The sequence below is a fragment of the Lissotriton vulgaris genome, chromosome 2_1, assembly GCF_964263255.1.
Source record: "Lissotriton vulgaris chromosome 2_1, aLisVul1.2, whole genome shotgun sequence".
NCBI lineage: Eukaryota > Metazoa > Chordata > Amphibia > Caudata > Salamandridae > Lissotriton > Lissotriton vulgaris.
Genome location: NC_141687.1, coordinates 797,177,508 through 797,198,215, shown reverse-complemented (window position 1 = coordinate 797,198,215; position 20,708 = coordinate 797,177,508). Strand labels below are relative to the sequence as shown.

The 20,708-nt window shown below is 41.2% G+C and overlaps 1 pseudogene; it reads left to right on the top strand.

The window, feature by feature from the left end:
- The first annotated feature begins 1,577 nt into the window (after positions 1 to 1,577).
- Positions 1,578 to 2,932, top strand: LOC147731179 (uncharacterized; annotated as a pseudogene).
- Positions 2,933 to 20,708: the final 17,776 nt, after the last annotated feature.

Genomic DNA, 20,708 nt, shown 5'->3' with positions numbered 1-20,708 from the left:
GCGGACCAGTACGAGGCAGCACAGTATACAGTTCCAATGTACACTACCCGTGTCTTGATGGTAAAATGTACAGATAATATATTACTGGGAAAATTGCTAATAGGATATTCAAATTTCTCACATACGGTGCTGGCTGTGTTAGTTGAATAGGTCAGTTACTTATACGAATATCTATGTGGTCCAGTACTACAACTCTATGTAAAACAAAAATAAGAATATCATCTACAGGCCGTAGAGGGGCTGTTTCCGCGTTTTAAAATTATTCAATGCAAAGAATACATTTTTCCAAGTTTTGTGCGTCTGTAAAACGACTATAACCAAACACAATAGATGTTTGGCTTTGTTGCAAATTTTTTTGCCTCGTATCATGACTAAATAGAAGATTTTTGATTTTCCACAATATCGGAGTCCACGCCTTTCTCTTTTTGAAGTTGAGAGCGGAGTTCATATATGTAGAGGTTGCCTTAGTTCACTTGCCTTATATATCAAAAATAATCCCATGTAATTAAAAGGTAGAGGATATTGCCGATGTACATTTTTGTCTCTGGGAAGTTAATTTATATAGGGTTGAGATAACTGACAGCACAAAGTTTAAAATATGATAAAAGGCAAGGATGGTAATTGATTAAGGAGACAAGTTTAACATTAGTCATAATTCGAAAACATTATTTAAAACATTCAATCGGTCGAATAATATTTTCAAATAGTATTATTCAGTTTGTGATAAACCATAAAACACTTTAAACAAGTATTAATACATATATCTTGAATGTATGTAAATACATTTTCAGGGGCTAAAAAAGTTTGACAAATTTGTAAGCAAATCACATTTATACCTGTTTCTCCTACATTAGCGTCATTCAATGGCAATTTTATGTCAAGAATGGAGGCTCCTATTATGCCTTCTTTTCTTGCTTTATTTTCAATAGCAGCAAGATAAGCAAGTAACTACAATACCCAGAAGGCACAGCAGGAAAACTACTGGCCAATGGGATTGGGTAAAACAAACAATAAACCAATCACAACATAGATAGTATATATGGCCCGAACCGACCATGAGTAGTCCTCTTTTCTTGCTGCTACGCAGTCAGATAAGTCATATTTACTTGTTCTCTGCTGTTTTTGCATTGTATTTACTGGTTTTGCTATTAATTTGTGCCCTCGAGCACTGCTTGCGCTCGTTAATTTATTGTGCTCTCGAGCGCTTCTTGCGCTCGTATATCTGTTGTGCCTTCGAGCGCTGCTCGCGCTTGTCTTCTATTTCTGTCCGGTCCCTTGGTCTAGACCTTTTTTCCCCCCCTCGCGCGCCTCTGCTGTTGGTTTTTCCCGCATCGCGCTTTCCTCTCCCTGCATCTTCGCCTAATCGCATTCCTCCACGAACGTTTCTGTGAGGCTCTCCGTGTTTCAGACTTCGTTTCCTCACGGTCCCGCCCCCGGGGGAGTGTTTTCCCTCTCGCTCACACCCCCTTTGCCTTTCCTTTTGTTTAACCCTTTCCTCACTGCCTTTTGGTCATATTATGGAGGTTTCAAGCTCTCCTGAGCTGGATAATGAAGAAAGTGAGACTTTTAAACATGACCTTAGCCACTTTATTAATTCCTCTGTGGAGACAGCTGTGGAAGCTTCTATGACTCGTGTTTCTAAACACATGGAGAACTCTCTCCTGAGTCTTATGACCAAAGCTTTGGCCCATTCTGCGGGGGAAAGCAGAAAGCGTAAACTGGTTCCTTCCACTAATGTTTCCAAAAATGTGTCACTGCTGACTCGCGAGTCTTCCTCGCGCCAGACTGAGGGCGTGGTCCCTCCCAGGCCTCCTACCACGGAGGGGTTTAAGATTGTGGGCAAAAGTAAAGCGAAGAGCAAAAATATGGAGGTTCCTAAGAAGCTGGTCATTGACTCCATCCCCGATACGGATGATGATGATGATGATATGGGTGACACCGACGACCTGGCAGACCTCTTTCAGACTAATGATCGTCCTTCTCCCAAGAAGCCTAGACTTGACGCTTTTGCGTCCCAACCTGTGCTTGATTCGGAGGGCAATCCTATGTTTGACCCTACCTCTATTCGACACCCTAATTCCACAGAATGGTTCCCCATTCCCCACGTGGGTGATTATATCTCCTCCAAATTACGTCTTCCTCTGGATAAGCCTGTCAGAGCCAAACTTAAGTCTGAATGTCCTAAACCTTCTCTACCCTCTCATATCACTGTTACTCCTTCCATTGATCAACCTCTCCTTACTTTCTTTTCGAAATTTGGCAAGGACCCTCGCAAGGGCATGGGAGAGCTTGGTCCACTTGTCAGGAAAAATTGCTAGATGTTGTTGGTCCTTTGGCCCGAGTGCTGGATATGGCGGAGACTGCCCGCCTAGATGGGTCTGACCTCAACCCTGAGGAAATTTCTCTTTGGATCCAAAGATCCTTTTGTCTTTTGGGCAATGCCAACGCTGCTATTATCCATGAACGCCGCAAGGGCCTATTAATTAAACTAGATCCAAAATTAGCGAACCTGGCTTCTCAGGATCCTGGTGTCAAGGCAGAAGGACTCCTTTTTGGCAATTCCCTTGTCAAGGACCTCAGCCGTTATGTATCTACCTTTACTTCATTGGACAAAGCACAATTCTCCATCAAGAAAGTCTTCAATCCTCGGGTTTTTTGCAGGGCCGGCAGAGGCAGGAACCGCTCTTCCGGCCGCGGTTCCCAAAACCAAGGTTCCAGAGGTGCATCCAACTCTGGCTATCAAGACTACAAGCCACAATTCTATCCCCAACGAGGCCATGGCTTCCGTGGCCGCGGACAAAAAGGCTTCCGTTCCAACAACAGCCAAGCCAATAACCAAGGTAAGCCCCTCTCCTCCTATCGGAGGACGTCTGTCTCTGTTTCTTCACAGCGGACCCTTGGGTCCTCAATTCTGTCCAAGGTTATCTCATAGAGTTCTACGCTCCTCCTTTCCAGGATATTTTTTCTCCGCCTCTGTTTTTTTCCGCAGACGTGGCTCAGCTCATCTCACAGAAAGTTAAAAATCTTCTTACCAAGCGAGCTATCCTCATAGCTCCCTTTGATCCCTCCGGGTTTCTAAGCTCTCTCTTTTTGGTCTGAAAAAAGAACAAAAAAGTACGTCCGGTGATCAATCTCAAGTGGTTCAATCAATTTGTGGTTTATCGCCACTTCAAGATGGAGACCATCATCCATCGCAGGGACACTTTGCGCCCATCCGACTGGATGGTCAGATTGGATATTCAAGATGCCTATCTCTCGATTCCCATTCACGAAGCTCACACAAAGTATCTACAATTTCAGTGGCTCGGTGTCACCTACCGGTTTTGTTCGCTTCCTTTCGGTCTTTCTTCCGCTCCTTGGTGCTTCACCAAGGTGATGAGACCTGTCGTTTCATAACTACGGTCTCTGGGCATCCGTCTAATCATTTACCTAGACGATATCTTGCTCATGCATACCGACAAACAGTCTCTTCTTGCCAACCTCGATGTGACTCAGTCTCTTCTCCTCGATCAGGGTTTTCTGATCAACTCAGAAAAATCCATGCTCGTTCCATCTCAAAGTATAGAGTTTCTGGGTTTTCGGTGGATTCTTCCACCGCTTCTCTTTACCTTCCGCAATCCAAGGTTACAGCCATCCGTTCGGAGATACGTCATGTGCTCCAGCTCTCTCAAGTGTCCCTTCGTTCTCTTGCAAGGATAGTGGGCATTCTTTCGGCGTCCATTCAGGCCATCTTTCCCGGCCCATTACATTATCGAGCCCTTCAACGAATGAAGATAAGACACCTGCGCAAAGGACTGGCGTATTCAGATCTTATTCACCTAGACCTAGAGTCACGCCTCGAACTTCAATGGTGGATCGACCATTTAGATGCGTGGAACGAAAAACGATCTTCGCGATGGCCCCAGATCTTGTATTAGAATCAGATGCCAGTCTGTCGGGTTGGGGCGCCCGATGTGGTTCAATCTCGACTGGAGGTACATGGTCTCCAGAGGAGTCGTCATTGCACATCAATTGTTTAGAGATGCTGGCAGGCTCCTTTGCAATCCGCAGTCTGGCGAAAAACAAGGCAAGTTGTTCCATTCTTCTTCGGATGGACAATGTTTCTGCGGTTCGCTACATAAACCATCTCGGTGGCACAAAATCCAAACCTCTCGCAGAACTTGCGAAAAGCCTTTGGGAATTCTGTCTTCAACACAAGTTGTCCCTTTGGGCGGAGTACTTGCCAGGCAATCTCAACGCCATAGCGGATTGGCATTCTCGTTATCTGCGAGACTCAAGCGATTGGAAGCTTCTTCCCTCCGTCTTTCTTTCTCTCTCCAGAAAATGGGGCCCTTTCTCTATCGACCTTTTTGCTTCCCGTCTCAATTCCCAACTTCCCGCTTTCTTCAGTTGGCGGCCGGATCCTCTCGCTCTGGCGACGGATGCCTTGCTACAGGACTGGTCCCTTCACCTCAATTATGCTTTCCCTCCATTCCTGATGATCAACAGGGTGCTTGCTCAAGTCCGACGTCAGTTGACCTCCTTGGTTCTTCTAGCTCCTTTCTGGCAAGTTCAAATCTGGTTCCCTTCGCTCCTGGAGTTGGCAGTGGACTTTCCAATACTTTTTCCTTTCAGCGAAGACCTTCTTCTGGACCCTCAGGGTCTCCCCCACGCCATGATTCTAGATCACTCCCTGGTTCTTTCCGCTTGGAAAATTTCCGGTCTTCATCTTCTGACATCGTCGTTTCACAGGAAGCTTCAATCTTTATCAGTAAAGCTTGGGCCCCGGGCACTTCCAGAGCCTACAAGTCAGCTTGGACTTTATGGTCAAGCTGGTGTCTGGAACGGTCTGTCGATCCCTTTTCAACCCCTCTAAGTTTTGTGGTTAACTTCCTGGCTTCAGAAGCTAGCGCAGGTAAATCTTGCCGCACTGTCAACCTTTACAGATCTGCTATCTTTTTGAACCACTGTCCCATCGACAATAAGCCGGTAGGTACTCATCCTTTGGTGTGTCGCCTTCTTCGAGGAGTCCGATTCTCAAAACCTCAGTTGGCTAAGTATTCAGTTTTATGGGATGATAATTTGGTTTTCAAATTGTTTATTTCATGGCCTGACAATGATGCTCTCTCGCTCAAAATGCTTTCAGCCAAACTTACCATGTTATTGTGCTTAACATCAATCAAACGTGTTTCTGATGTCAAAGCATTGGATTTGTCTTCCAGACAGTTTTCACCTTCTTTTGTTTTGTTTCAGGTTCACAGGCGTACCAAAACCAATCTGCAATCTGTGTTTTATCCCTATTTCCCTTCCCAACCACAGCTCTGTGTTGGTCAATGTCTCAAAAGTTATGAACAAAAAACTGCTGATCTCAGAGCCTCCTCTCATTCGCAATTGCTCATTTCTTTTCGCAAACCCCATCATCATGTATCTTCTGCCACGCTCGCCCTTTGGGTGCGCTGGATTATGTCCCTTGCGGGCATTGACATTACCGCCTTTGGTGCTCACTCCGCCAGGGGTGCTATGGCCTCTAAAGCCTTTTGGGCAGGCTCTCGTTTGGAGGATATCCTTAAATCAGCAGATTGGTCAAATGATTCGGTTTTCAAAACTTTTTATTGCAAACCTGATGTTACTGCTTCTTCTTTGGTGGTTAATATGCTTTGAACAAGCATAATAGGAGCCTCTGTTCTTTACATAAAATGTAGATTTTCCTAGTACTTATGACGGAAAGTCTTAATTTTATTAACGACACGGAGGCGAGTATTATCCCACCTCTGCTTTACTAATCATGTCTGTTTTTTCCCACCCTTAGGAACTCCGGCTTTACCACCAGCCTCCAATTAAGACTGACTCTACTCCTTTGGTTTTCTTCTCTGCATCCGGATCCTCATCTGTGTTTCGTGGAACTTTCCTCCATCACTATCCGGCAGGTCTGGGTATCCTTCAGGATTTATTTGCTTGGATTATGACCTTTTGCATTTTGTTAACTATATTTCCTTTGTTTCTACATTCTAATTGACTTTCTCGCACAAGAAAAAAGGACTACTCATGGTCGGTTTGGACCATATATACTATCTATGTTGTGATTAGTTTATTGTTTGTTTTACCCAATCCCATTGGCCAGTAGTTTTCCTGCTGTGCCTTCTGGGTATTGTAGTTACTTGCTTATCTTGCTGCTATTGAAAATAAAACAAAGAAAAGAAGGCATAATACTCGCCTCCGTGGCTTTGCTAAAATTAAGACTTTCCGTCATAAGTACTAGGAAAATCTACATTATTCAGTATAGTCCCTCCTTAGATGGCCTACGAACAAAGCAAATTTAGGTCAAATAGCAAAAAAAACTATATATATTTCCTTACCCTTTTTTTTACATTGAGCAGATAGAAATTTAAGGAATGCGTGTTTGTTTCTAGCGATATTACACTTTAAGTTCTTTCCCATTTCGTCAACAGATGTGATCTATGCCGCAAATTGAAGCTTGCAGAATTGCAGACGTGTTTAATCATGTTCATGTCTATTTTCTGTTTGGACTCATTACACGAACAACAATAAAATGATGCACTAATGGAGTACTCAGAATTGCCATTACTGTACTTTTTTCCCCCCAGGTTATTGTAATAATACTTAATTCCATTTTCCACGTCTTGGAAGGGGGCACTCCTTCTATGAGAGTCTAAATTTCGGATTGTGCAATTTATGTACACGTTCATTTCTCCAAGTTTTACATGGTATAAATTGTGAAGGCAGAAACCAGTCAGAGCTGTACTTACCATGAAAACTCGAATCTCTGAGTGCAAACTATTATCTGCTCCAGACTTTAAAATACCGCAGCAAGAGGAATAAAGGCCTACATGTGGGCCGCTATCACAAAATGGTCCCCTTATTATCTTCTTATGGGCTTTTCATCAGATTCCAATTAGCAAACCAATTTTTATCATGAATAATTCCTCCCTAACGAGGTAAGCCAGTGTGTTTGAAGAATCAATGTCTCAAAAATTAGGCATTTTTAAACGTTCCTATTTTGGAGATATACAAAAAGCGAACCATACACACACAAATGGCTGGTGTGATTCTAGTGGTTGGATTGAAGTTTATCTACCACAGTTGCCCAAGAGTACTCTAGAACTACTACTGAAATGAATTTGGGAGTTTTGTTTTCACATATTCCAGACAAAAACAATTGCAGTTATTACAGTTGCTTATGCTGGATCTTACACTGGGTGCACAAAATATTATCTTCTCAGCTGCCAGCAGAAATTGTGCTAGTGGACAGTCCATTGGCAGTGTGAGAGCTACAGAGTAGTACTGAAAAACTACCAATTGGGCATTTATCACAAATGCTAGAAATATAATTTTAGTTCTAGGGAAACCAAATGCAAAAGTTCTGCATTTATCTATCAACTATGTGCACACTGGTCCTATGTTGATTCGGTTTTCCCTGATACTAAAACTTCCAGATGACCCTGATCAATAAACTGGGTTTCATCATGATCACTGCTCAATCTGAGCCCAATCAAGTGCAGCAGTCATGTGTCATAGAGGTGAATGTAAGAGATGCAGATGAAACGGGTTATTGTTACAGTGTAAGTGAGAAAATAGAGATAAAAATGAATCTTGCACAACTCCACACAAAAACCTGTACTATTCGGAGGCAACCAGAAATATAGGTTTCTTAAACTGTCTCTATGAAAAAAACTTACACCAGACATGACCCTAGCTTGTTTAGTTACAGCATTTTGAGGAGATTACATTGTTCAACTGCATTAAATGCGTCTAAGACAGCTATTAAATATAGGGGGTCATTACAATGCCAGTCGGACTGAAATCGACCGGCCGTCAGTTGCGGTCTGATGACATCTGCCCCTGTGGTCTGACCACCGCATTACAATGTAGCGGTTGGAGGCAGCAGGCAGAGGGATCGACTGCTGCTTTTCCGATGGGCTGAAGGTGCCCCTTGGCTCAGCGGTCAGATGTATTCTGTACAATAAGGGCGGTGCCTGCTCAGGCACCGCTGTAGGGATATGTCTCTTTCAGTCTGCCTGTTGAAAAGCAGATGGAAAGGGACATTTGGGGCCCCTAGCAGTGCCCCGGTACCCCCAGGGCCACAGCTATGGGTCCCCCTTAACATCCCTGTCACACAGTGAAGGATGTTTGAAAAGTGCATATTTCCTATCGCAGCACGGCTGCAGCCCCAGCACAAGACACAATAGGAAAGATACACTTTCCGACTGCTGTGAAGGCGGTTGCATCATTATTAGGGAAGCAGGACCTCAGACTCATTGTCGAGTGACACGTTTCCAAAACGATGCCGGTCAGACGCTCGTCCAACACAGACGCTCGTCCAACCGCGTTGTGATTATGCCCTTATTTTAGATACATCTGCCACAAAGCTCACGCTTCCAATGACAGACAACAACTCAGACTCTGTTCCCCTGATGGATAAAAATACAGGCCCTGAGGTATCAAAAAGAAAGTTATTGTCATGTTCATTAAATGGTTAAGTCAGAGCGGCTGCATCCTTCTCCAGCAGTAATGAAATCTATGATTGACTCGAAATTGGGCAAAGTTCTTAGGATTTACAAAGGGCTTTTGATCAAAGACATTCATCATTGCCTTCTCAAGTAAGCAAAAACTATTTCGGTGGAATAGTAGATTGTTAATATTTCTCAAAGGTGTTACTTTAATGAATCGATTCCAAGCACTCTTTCAAATATTTTAGGTGGACATAGATCATAGAACTATTCACTGCATGGCCATTAAATATTAAGTGAGTAATAAAGGACTTTTGCTCTGGATTTAGGTTATTTCGCAATTTGCTATACATTTTTACACTTATTGAGATAATAATATAAAAGCGCTGTCTAGTTTTAAGTCTTCTATTCATTAGCAATAAGTATGACCATAGTGAAATGGTCAACCTTCATTATCCTTGAAAGTGCCACCTACATATAGACCCTGAATACATACCCTGATTATTATGGCCATTGTCTTCAATGGACTTGAATTCTAGATCAATTGGTAGCCATGCTACTCTTCCTCTACTATTTTCTTTACTTTCCACAAGTGTCTTTTAATGTTACCATTTGATATAACTCATCTTTATTTCTCTTCTCTTGCGCATCAGCACTTACTTTTGATCATCTCTTCGCTCATTTTTATCTAGTACAGGCTTTGGTGAGCTGTGGAACAAACCAATTGTGGTTCATTTACAATATTCTCTCCACCAATATTTCCATCTCTCGTTTGCTAAATTTGATAGGTAGGCTTTTACAGAGTTTCTTCAAACATGTTTACTCACTTTCTCTTCAGGGACAAATGTGCTAAATGCAAGTATGAACCAATTTTCATATTCCAATAACTCCAAACTCCCCTGACTATTATTTTGATCTATTTCATTTGTTGATTGTTTGTTTACTTTGTACATTACATGTGCATTGAGTGCACTTTTTTGTTCAGTGCTCTAAAATATTGATTTTCTATTCGTTTCGTGGGTACCTTTGCGGTTACAAATTTGATTGCTTATAGCGCTCTGTGTAAGATACTGGGTGGGATTACTAATATTTCAAAAATTAATTCATAGGACATTAGTGTGGCAATATTTGACTGATCATCCCTATGCACTAAAGGCTGCAAGAGGACTTCTTGCCCCAGAATTCCAAAGTGAGGTCAGGGGATGTGGGACCATCACCAGTGACTTTGTGCTAAAAAAAAAACTTCAAGATTCCCCCGCGGCAAGCACTTAAAGCTGCATGGAGATTTCACAAATTCAAAGCTGAGGTCAGGAGAGGTGGAGCAAACACCAGTGACTTTGTGCTAGAAATTACTCTGAGGTTCCCCCGAGACGCACAATGTGCATGGGCAGTGCCCGGTAAAAGGGTCACGGGTGGGCCCATCCGGGCCCATCAAAGCCTAAAGAAGGCTGGGCTGGGCCACCACGGCAACATCACGCACTCAAGGTAGTGCATTGGAAAACTGAATAGGACACACGTTTAAGGCTGCCCTGAGGCCTTGGCTAAGCCACTTTGGGGGACCCTAATATTTTATTTGATTTTTATTTATTTACAATCAATGTTTGTCACGTTTTTAATTATTTAATCGCCCATAGTGTTTGATTCTTAGTAATATAAGTAAGGAAACAATTGTAGCCATTCATCATGGTCAAACGCAAACTATCACCCCCGACAGCAAGTGTGCAGGAACCTGTTGTTAAAGAAACTTGATGTAAACGTATTTAACCTCAGCTGTGGGGGATTTAACAGAAGAGATAAATTCAGTGGAGGAAGAATTAGGATCAGGTGTGCCAGCTTTAGCGATCCACCCGCCACTCCTTATTAAAAGTACCATGCGAGGCCTCAAGTTTGAAATTTTCATGTCCCAAATTCAGAGGAAATGACTATAGCACACATTAATTATTTTGCTACCGATGTTATTGATACCCCTCCTCCCAACATGAAAAGGAAAAATAAGGATCAAGGGGAGCTCTGGAAATCAACTGGCTGAGCACAACATAACATGTGTAATTCAAACCTAGGTGGGCGAGATAATGTAAAAACCACTGGTAAAGGGGATTTAGATGAGAACTCCAATCCCATGATTCATTCTTTTCTAGAACCCTGGAATACTAAAATAACACCTAATTGCTTCTCTGTCAACCATTATATGTCAAGATTAACAGCAATTGAATTAATATTTTTCCAAATACAAAAGGCCTTTATACCATCACAGAGGGCTGTGAAGGAGGATAAAACTTATTTGCAACATAAGACTCAGGGTTGGAGGCTCACTATCTCAAGCCCCGAATCTTTGACAGAAAAGCAAAGTAGTAACACAGACATGGAGAGGAGATTTTGGGTGGTGAACTTCCGGTCTAAGGTAGGGCCCAGCATGACGTAGGAAAGGGACAGAGAAAGAGTGAAAGTGATCAGCAAATGGGACGAAAGCATGGACCCTATCAGGATAGGAACATGACTGACCAGCCTATCTGGTCTGATTCCCAGAAACAAGCTGTTGTTCAGATGGGTGAAAAGCAAGCTCAGATAGTGGATAATTCCATTAAAATGGTACATCTTCCCCCAGCCTCTACCCAACTGGTGGGGATTTTGTCTAACGTTCTTCCACTTACACAGGATAAGAACGAAACAGCACCCCAACTGATGAACGAAGTGCCACATTGGTGCTACTCTCACACCAGGGAAGGGGGTATTTTTGTGAATGACATTATTATGGGCCAAAGAACAGAGTGATTAGGTAAGGGTCCAAAGAAGGAAGAGGGGATTGCGTTTTTATGAAATTTTTATGGTGTATGCTGGAGGCACCTGGTTCCCTACCACAATAAAGGTTCAACCACAGGATTTCTTATATCCGCCACCTTCCATTGTCACCCCTGAACAAGACCAGAACAGAGTGACCCTATAGAGGGTTAGCCCAATATGTGTTTCATACCCATAATAGTTTTGATGCCTTAAACTCTTTAGAGAATATTGATTGACTATATGGAAAGTGTGAGGAGCAAGAGAATGTCACCACAGAAAGTATGAGACCACCAAACTCTAACGCTATCCAGTCATCGACTTTTGTGGATAACTTGAGTTGGAACATCACAGATCTAAGTAACAAAAGGGAAGACAGGAGGTGGCTTAGTATTCTGAATCATTATAATATAATAGTCCTCCAGGAGAGATGTAACAATTTGTCACATTTAATTTAGAGGGCTTTTCCTCCTTTTTTACCCCATCCCTACCTTCTGCTGTGGGCAGAGCCAAAGGGGGCCTCACTACACTAATTGTTTTGGTCGTTAAGTTGTAAATTCACACAGATAGCCGGGGGTTCCCCTCGCCTGCTAGCGGCCACACTTCGTCTCCCAAATGGAACTTATTTACTTGTGCTATATTTTTATAATTCAGTCAGTTCCCAAAAAGCTATGGAACAACTAATGGTTTTAAGAGCCTATTTTTCCCAATTGGAAAGAGGGTGCACAAATATATTTTCCTATTGTCCTTCTGTGAGACTTTAACATTCACCCCTGTTTAGGGAGTTTCTATCCTTCAGAGGATGGGGAAGAGAGAAGTGGTATGGTCCCAGTTCAATACAACCACACACCGCAAGGAGATAGATTGAACTCTCTATTAGCAGAATTTAATCTTGTCCTACCAAAGCGCCGGAATTGGGTTGGCTCTAAACCTCCCATTATTCCATCATTTATAGGAAGGGAATTGAGCTATATTGTTGGTTAATTTTTCATTTCTGCTACCTTAGAGGGAAGAATCAAATTTTTCAGGAGAATTTTGAAGCTCCTCTAGCGATCATAATCTTATTGAAATGGGATTAGGCTTTGGTAGAACTGTCACTAGATCTAAAGTCACCCTCGGCCCAAAGGCCCTTTCAACTTGTGATCGGGTAAGAAGGTTCAAATGCAATAAAATCAGCCGGAGAACCTTCATTTCAAAACTACTTTTAACATATAAGGGGGAATTTAAGAGGGTGTGTGATGGAGCCTTAGAACCAGAGATAATATTGCAATCCTATATCATTAGGAAAGAAGTAGTCTGTCAGTGGTTTGGCAGTGAATGCTCAAGATCACATCATAGACTTATGGCAGCCTTGAAAGCTTCACCACGCAACAGGGAAGAAGTATCTCATTGTCGTTAGGTTCGGGCAGAAAGTTTCATTCCGCTCATGAAATTGGCAAAATTTAGCGACTCTCCATTACTCTTGTAATGCGGAGTTCCTGACAATTCCACTAATCATTGTGTGGTGAAATGTTTTCTCCAGCAGGAGTCCACTGGCAAACACAAGTGAGATTTTCCACCCCCTAACTAGATTTACGGTCGCTAGGGGGACTTCTAGTGAGATTTCCGAATGCAGGTGTTTGCGAACAAGAGCGGTCAGAGGGCCTCTTCTTGAGTAGATTTTCTACTCAAATGGCAGCAAAATCAACTTGAGTGGCTGCGTACGCCTACGAGCTGCGTGGTGGAGTTCTCGCTGATTTTTCAATGCGGAATGCGCTACTGGTGCTAAATAAAAGCATGAGCAACCCAACATGCCTATTTCTGGCTGTTGGCGGAACTCTACTGAATCTTACAGCTTTTTCATGAAACGTCGCAGAATTTCATAGGGGGAAACTCCACAGGTTGCACCCCACCCCTGCTTGTTGTGTGAAATATAAAACAGCATTGAAAAAGAGAAGGGAGTTGTTACAAGACACATGGAATTACCCTTTTAAAGCTGGTATCCTTAAAAATAGTGACTTTTTTAGGGAAATAGTGATACAGCCAATCGTCTCTCCAGCCAATAAAGGGGAAGTTGATTGTCATATTATGCCTTCCGTATGGACAGACCATTTTAAATCATATACGGAGCTGAAAAGAATGAGTGTACAAACCACTATGTAATGGCCTCCAGCTCTTCTGTTTGAGGTTAAGGAGGTATCCAAGGCCATTAACCTACTTTCTATAAATAAAGCCCCCTCGCCAGATGTGTTTCCTCCAGACTTATATAGGTAACACTTGATCAATGGGGCATTAATCTTGATGAACATCTTGAATGCCACTGACAGAGGGACTATTCCTAAGTCTGGGATGCAATCAATAATGGTTCCAATGTTCAAGAATGGGGACCACAGTGACCCAGTCTGCTATAGCCCAATCTCCCTTATTGATTCTGCCATGAAGATGGATGGTGGGGAGGGTGATACTCTATAAGTTGTTGCCCTGGGCAAAGTAGAACAACATCCTCCCAAATCTGCAGTATGGGTTTAGGTTTTGCCGCTGCACCCTTGTTCAGTGCCTGAACTTACATCTTGTTAAGAAACACACTTGAGTCAAGGCAGCCCCTCTCCACCTTGCCTTCACCGACTTAACATCAGCCTTTGACAGAGTCAAAAGGGGAACATTTGGGGATATATTATCCGGTAGGGGAGTCAATGGGCCTTTGGCTACTTTCTTGAGAGGTCTAAACCAGGATCTCTGTGCAGTGGTGAGAAACCAAAGAGAGGGTACCTTTATGAATTCTTTTAAGGTACATCTTGGAGTCTGGCAAGGTTGTATCATGTCCCTTTTCTTATTGTATTTTTACAAACTAGACACAGTTCTGTGTCGGTCCTCCGCTAATATTCCAAGTGTGGGGAAGTGGCACCTTACAGCACTTTGTTATGCGAATGATGTAATTTTGATCACACATACCCGTTTGGGCTTATAACTCCTATTAGATAGCTCTTTGCAATTGATGAATAATTTGGACCCAAGTACCATCTATTATAAATTCACATTTTATGGTAATAAGCCCAAAGATCATGAAATTGTGAAAGTATATGTTAGGGGGGGGAATAAACTAAAGTAGAGGCATTTTCCGATCTAGGCATTATCTTTGACAATAAAGGCACTTGGGCACCTGCTCAGGCAGCTATGAAACTCGTTATAACTATATGTAGGGTAGTGATTTTTGATTTCTCTAAGGACTTGAGAATAGACCACCAGAGGCACTGTTAAAACTATTTGATTTCCAATGTTATCTGGAGACTTATACAGCACACATATTTGGGGTTTAACCAGGATGACCACCCTAAAGGAAGAGGAAATCAAATTACAAACACGTTTGTTGTCCATACTTCAGTCCATCCCTATATATGCTTTACATGAAGAACTAGGGATATTTCACCTCTCAGATTTATTGTCACTGTTTCCTATACTGAGATGGATTTCCATTTGGTCTAATAGGGAGAAATATTTAAATAATTTAATAATAAGGAACTGCCTTTAATAGAGGGTGGTATAGTTATACACTGGTTGTAGTGCACGCAGAGGAGTTTTGCACAATTGGGATACCCAGATGTATTCCTTGAACAGGACAAAACAACTGAAGCATTCCTAGTTTGGACCAAAGAAAATTGTTTTCCTAAATCCAGGGTGAGGAGGGTAGCTGGCGAACTACAAAAGATGTCAGTACACACACACATAATTCTAAGAATCACAGTATTTATGGTATCTTATCTGACATTTGTAACAAACAAGAACCATCAGTTTGTCGTAACCAGATTTAGATTAAATCTATTACAGACATGCTAGATCAGTACTGGAAATGGTGCAAACTGGATATTTTATCCCCGTGCTCCTGCAATAATATTTCTATCAAAGACAAAACCCACATTATTTTATTTTGTGAGTGCTTTATTAATTTATGTAAATAATGTATTCTCCCCCTCTTGAGGGAAAGAATTTCCTCCAGGTTAAACCGGTTGGTATCTATCTCCAAATGCTTTCCACTAAGCAAAAGTTCTTTAGAATCGGAAGGTACATTTCTGGGAGCAGTTCGGTAAAGCAAACCTTTGTTGTTTCGAGTCAGTGAGGAGATTGTATTAGTTAGACAGGAGGAGGACGGGTGGCTTGGTGATGGATGGCGGACCATTTAGTTTGGTTTGCGTACTACCCAGACAACCATTCTACCCTTTCCCTTCTTCTCCCTCCTTTCTCATCCATATGTTATAACTAGAGTCACTGTTGAAGCTCTCATATGGTTTTCCCTTGCCACCTCTTTTTGAGTATAGCAAGACCAACTTTTAGTGATCCAATTGTATAGGTTCTAGCTTATATTTATTGTGATTTTGCACACACGTATCTTTATTTAACAACTATCGGATTGTTGTCTTTTTAAGCAAATGTTATTGTTCTTATTGTATCCTTGGATGCTTTTATTGTACAAAACCTTCATGATCTTGCTATAAGATCGAACAAAGCATATTTTGAATTTGAACGCATTATCCCTACTTAATAAATATGAATTAAAATATGTAACTTTCTTCAATATGTGTTACACCATTGTTTACCAGTTAGCCAGGAAAAACTAACAATATATTTATTTTAATGGAAATAAAGTTTATTTGTGCTTTAAAAACATATAAACTAAATACATTATAAAAGCAGTTATAAAATGTTATAAGCATTTATAAGAACATAAAACTAATAATGCATACGTAACACTCTTGATGTAACATTTCTTTATTTGTCCGTAGCGTAAAAGAGGGACGTACAGTTAAACATGCCAAGATATATTGACTCAAGGGCTACATTGCATATTCTGCTTTTCAAATGTCAAAGCATCTGAGGCCAGTGCTTTACTGGCCATGAGCAAATACGTCACTTTCACAGCGCATTTTTTACATTCTCCCCGACAACCATGCCGGACCAGACCATTGATCCACGTATTAATCTCCTTAAGCTGAATTTTAGAAATTTCTGTAAGTAATGGCCATTTAGATGGTAATCAACAGGCTAAGTCTGAAAGACAGCCTTCATGAGTGGTACTTATAGTAACGTCCACAATAAGGGTTTTTAGATATTTTTAAGCAATCCGTCTGGACAAACAGCATTACATGCTTTACTAAAACAGATTAACGTGACCAATTTGCATATTAGAGCTTCAGATAAAAAAATACAACAGGGATGTAATAGAAAACAGTGGCATTTGCTTTCTTGCCACCAGACAACTGCAAGTTATACTCTGCCCAAATATGTCATTTTATTAAGGTCGATGAGTGAGAGCTTTCTTCGATCGTTGATCTCTTAGCTAAAAATCCAAGAATTGGTTTTAATCACCTTCAGCCCAATACACTTTATACAACTGAACTTTTCTTTTTCGTATTTATGTTCTTTGCCTTCTATTTAATTGGCTCTCCATCAACCCGAATATCGATTCGAATTTCCCAGAACAAGGATGCTGATCTAGGTGGGTGAAAAAAAAATATATAGCAGCAACAGCCAGAGGGTACTTACCTACCAGGTGCCACATAAGGACTCCAAGATTAAGATCAACAAGTTTATTACTTGTTCGACCACATTTGTGGTGTACTGTCTAAATTGCCCCTGCGGACTTCGGTACGTGGGGAGTACCACCAAGGCAGTGAAGTTGAGAATACTTGAGCACCAAAGGGCCATCATGAACAAGGATTAAAACTATCCGATGGCCCGGCATTTTGCCACTCACCATAACAGTGATAGGACTCTGCTTAGCTTCTTCAGTTTGGACTGTGTCCCACAAGACATAAGAGGTGGGGATCTGAAACGGAAGCTTAGGCGGTTGGAGTCAAGGTATATTATAGATCTCCAAACGAAGTCACCGGGAGGACTCAATGCAGGGGAAGAACTATTATCGCATTTATAGGAACAGTAATTGAAAGTATATGTGTTGAACTGTGTCACTGCCTGAGAATTGACTTATCTTTACAAATGCTTTAAGAAATCTCGTTGGTAGCTGGTTTTTGACCCCTTATGATGAATTTAATGTTTAGGAGTTAATTTGATAGTGTAGTGCAGGGATATTGGTGATTATGATTTGTAGTTTCACTTAGTAGGCCATTCAGGCCTTAATAATTAATCAATTTATCAGGGGTCTTATTGAATACAATTTCCTTTCTGAAACCTGGTTACCAACGGATATATTGATTATGAGTGCAATGTGAATCATGTTGATTTATTTGAATCCTGGTTCTATAATTGAGAATCCTTATGAATCTAGCCCATCTAAGGGCATAAATGCTAGTACCAGACTACTTATATACTGTTAGTCGGTAGATATGTATTGCTTTATTTAACATCATGAACATTGCCTTATTTTGGTTTTTTTCATTGTTTGAGTTATTCACCATTCAAAGATGGCGCTCATGAATTGTAAAATTATCCGTTTTCAGTTTCATTTGTAATGCCTTATTTAACTTCCGCCTTGCCGTCGCCAGCTGACACTGACGAAGGCAAGTGCTGAAACGCGTCAGTTGATTTATATTTTATATATATATATATATATATGTATATATATATATATATATATTCACTGAAAAAACCATAGGTTATAGACCATATATAGTTAGGAATTAGCATTTACAAAACCTTAATTTACTCCCACAAAACCATAGAAATTCGCATATATAGTTAGTTGCAATAACTATATATCGCGCACCCGCAATCCACTGCTGATGATGTCACATATTACATCATTCATGACATGGTCAGTGACATCACTGATGACATCACTGATGACATCATCCAGTGACTGTAAGTTTCTGTAAAGTTAAAATATGTCTTACATATTGAAGAATGAGTGGATGTATAGGTGTCTGGATGAAGGATTTAGTAGGTGCATGACTGACTGTATGAGTAAATGATTAAATGTGTCTCACTGAGTGCATGGGGTAGTGACTAAACTGTCTGAATGTGTGCATCAGTATGTCTGTTGTTGTGTAAGATGCTGCATGTGTTGATCAGTACCTATATGAGTAACTATAAGGGTTATTGATTGGTTGCCCAAGTATTTGTATGGGAGAGTGAGTGTGTGTGTGTGGGTGTCTGGGAGGTGTGTGACTCCGTGCATAGATGTATGAACAGTTGATTCACTAGATGTATGGGTTCAAAACTGCATGTGGAAACAGCTGTATGGGTGGTTGACTGTGTGCATGAGTGTATTGGTGAGTGAATGGATATCTCAATGCTACATGTCAAAGTAAGTACATATGTAAAACAAAGAACATATGAGAGTTCACATATATAAATTACTGTGTATAAGAGCTAGTGAATGTGTGAGTGGCTGCATGGATCATTGAAAACTTGTATCAGTGATTGTATAAGAAAGTAAATATGTGTTAGAATATGTTTGAATAAGTAAGGTGTGTATAACTGTATAGTTGAGGAAATGGAGGTGTGATTGATTCTTTGCATGACTGACTAGGTGTATGAGTAACTCCATGGATGAGTGACAATCTGTGAGTGTCTGTTTACTCTGAGTGTATCTAAGGTTATATTAGAGTCTGAAGAGGTTAATCGTATTATTACATGATTGATGTCATCAGTGATGTCATCAGTGATGTCATTTGAGATGTCATCAGTGATGTCACTGACCATGTCATGAATGGTGTAATATGTGACATCATCAGCAGTGGATTGCGGGTGCGCGATATATAGTTATTGCAACTAACTATATATGCGAATTTCAATGGTTTTGTGCGAGTAAATTAAGGTTTTGTAAATGCTAATTCCTAACTATATATGGTCTATAACCTATGGTTTTTTCAGTGAATTTCAATGTTTTTTTAATAGCAAATATGAAAAGCTTTAAAATGTCAAGTACGTGGTAGATAAAAACATTTTCGTGTCTATGCACGCGGATGTGCTTTGAACGCTGCCCCCCCTTTTTTTCTTTTAGGAGTATTCTCTCTTTGCAGATAGTGAAGGGTAGGTAACGCAGGCCTTTGCCCCCGTTGTAATCCGTTGTGCCTGCTTCTCTCTCCATTTGATTGATTGTTATCCAAGCATTTACTGTTTTAGAATTGGATCTCTTTGCTTCATTCTCTAATAACAAACAAGCACAGAGTCGCAATACTCTGTTTAGTCTTTGCAGATAGTGAAAAATCATTTTTAAAAAACAAAAGGAATCGAGCAAAATCAGTAGGCCACTAATGGGATCTCTTTTTGACCTCGCTAAAATAGAAACATTAGGAACAACCCCTCATGAGAAATACGAAACTAGTGAGATGAACTGAGCTCGACGCCATGATGACTGCAAGACAGCTCGGCTCCGCCACCCACCCCACCCAAATTCTATAAGTTCCGGTGGAGCCCCAACGTGAACAGGTAGAGAAGAACTTGCCCTCCCCTCTTTGACTGAAGGTTCTTGTAGCCTGTCCCTTCTGTTGTCATTTAACAGAACTTTTTGGACTACTGAAAGGGGTTGTGTTCCGACCGCTGGTTGGTGGAGACATTTTGACTATATTCTGGACCTGCGTTGTCGCGTAATGCGTCATATGACGTGCCGCGTTAGCGCACCCGGAAGTACTCCAGTGCGCAAGGCGCAGCTTCCCGGAAGCGATCCAGAGCGCGGCGCGCAGAGCGTAACATAAGCATAACAGGTCATGTGACTTGTTAATAAAACTTTTCATTGGTTCATTTTACTTTTGTTATTCTAGTGATGAAAGGCTTGGTCATATTAACGCTTTTCATTGCTTTCGAACATTTTTTTTTCTTAAACATATATGTTATAATGTTCCAGGCTAATGTATTTTCCTGGGAAATTTGCAACTGTCCTGCAAGTAAAATATTCCTATTTCGAGAAAAAGGGCGTTTCTTCGCCCCATGAGGGAGCCGTTGAGCAAAAGTGGCTCGGCCTGCTGTTTTAGTCGCCGAAAGGCCTGAATATCAGATTCTTATCGATCACTTTATGTTGCAGGAGTAGAAAACACAACAGCCCTTGACCATTTATCTTTACTGCGTTCCTGCGTAGTATACCTTTTAACCGTCATGTAATTGGACTGCTTTATTTCACTTGCCTTTTACTGATTCGAAAACAGTGGCTATTATTCAAAACTTTTCCAATGTAAGTACTACTACCATGTTTTGTTTTAAAAACCTTTATTGTGAAAATGTCAGTATACAAATACTGGCCTATAACCACGTGGGCCGGCCACGGAGCAAACTGGAATCGTATATGATGAGGGGACATTTACACTGTAGAACAACGTAACGGGCAACCCGTTAGGTTGCAAGAACTAAGGTGTCTAACATTTGCGGAATCGGTGGACGTACATTTTATAATTAAAGTACGACAGGGCCAGTTACAATAAAATTATCTAGATATACATTTGCGGGCAAGTACCATGGGTGACGTTAAATCGAACTTTCAATAGTACAGTAATCAATAACACATCAGAACTTAATATCAATAGGGATGTCCAAATGTTCAATCAGTACTCGTCC